The following is a 1,119-nucleotide window of genomic DNA, read 5'->3' as shown; positions in this document are numbered from 1 at the left end:
CTTTTGCTGTCAGATGGCCTGATCTTACCTATACCTAGTAATACTATTGTTTTGTTGTTGTGTTTTTTCTGTCTTTCAGTGTGTGATGAATCTTTCAAGCATGTTCAGCTGATGGTGACTGAGATGAGGACAGCATGCAGCGGACAGGCTGGAGGTGGTGACAGTGCAGTTCTTTGTGAGGGTGCAGCCAATAGCAGGATCGAGGCAGTCGGCTGCATAACTCGGCAGCGCACATCCGTGGACTCCATTTGCCTGCCTCGGAGGGACATTGATGTCTAAATGTGTTCAGCTCAACATCAGAGGTTGTGTTTGATTAACCTCCTGATGCAGATTTGTAAGTGCTGCCAGTTTAGGCTGTCCTTACGATGCATACATGCTTGCTATGCATGATGTTCTCACACTCACTCCATGACTGGGAACCATGGCCAGAACCCGCCCTGGAGGCTCAGGTAGGTCTCTTGTGCTCGCTCCAGCAGCACATCTACTAAAATTGGAACGATACAGAGAAGATTAGCATGACCCCTCTGAAAAGCATACAGCTCGATTTACGGCGGTGTCATGGGGAAAAGTGTCTAAGGCTGGCATTGAGCTTCCAGGGAAAGACATGAAAGGGCAGGTGTGGTCAGAAGCACCGGCGCCGTTAGGGTTCAGCTTTACTGAATGTTTTGAGTCTAGATCCTCGAATGTTTTAGTGTAGCCCAGAATATCTTTGGTCTGAAAAAGAAAAACGTTGGCTGGAGTTTGTTAACGTTAGAGGCATGCGCTGTAAGTGAAGGAGATGTCTGATAATCAATTTACTAACGGTTTCAATAATGTAATTTATACAACGTATTGGACCGCTCCGTTGTCTTTATTGGTCAGTTTGCATTCCAGTCGTGCCAATATCCACGATACACACACAGCTAAATCTTTGAATATTACTCCGCGTTTGTAGATCATAGTGATGTACTTTGTAACCAAAATGAAATTAACGTTATCATCATCATCATCCCACCACTAGTAGCCTACTACTAGTAGCCGACACCTGGTAGCTGGTCATTTCAAGCTGGTCATAGCGAAATTTTACACAAGAAACACTATTATTAAATTAAAGTGTAAAGCAAATGATGTCCCCAATAT

The 1,119-nt window shown here is 44.4% G+C and overlaps 1 pseudogene; it reads left to right on the top strand.

The window, feature by feature from the left end:
- The first annotated feature begins 460 nt into the window (after positions 1 to 460).
- On the top strand, positions 461 to 524 carry LOC133106127 (U6 spliceosomal RNA; annotated as a pseudogene).
- The last annotated feature ends 595 nt before the right edge of the window (positions 525 to 1,119 follow it).

Source organism: Conger conger, chromosome 12 (genome assembly GCF_963514075.1).
Source record: "Conger conger chromosome 12, fConCon1.1, whole genome shotgun sequence".
Classification (NCBI taxonomy): Eukaryota; Metazoa; Chordata; class Actinopteri; order Anguilliformes; family Congridae; genus Conger; species Conger conger.
Note: the sequence above shows the minus strand (reverse complement) of the source record. Positions and strands in the feature narration are given on the sequence as shown.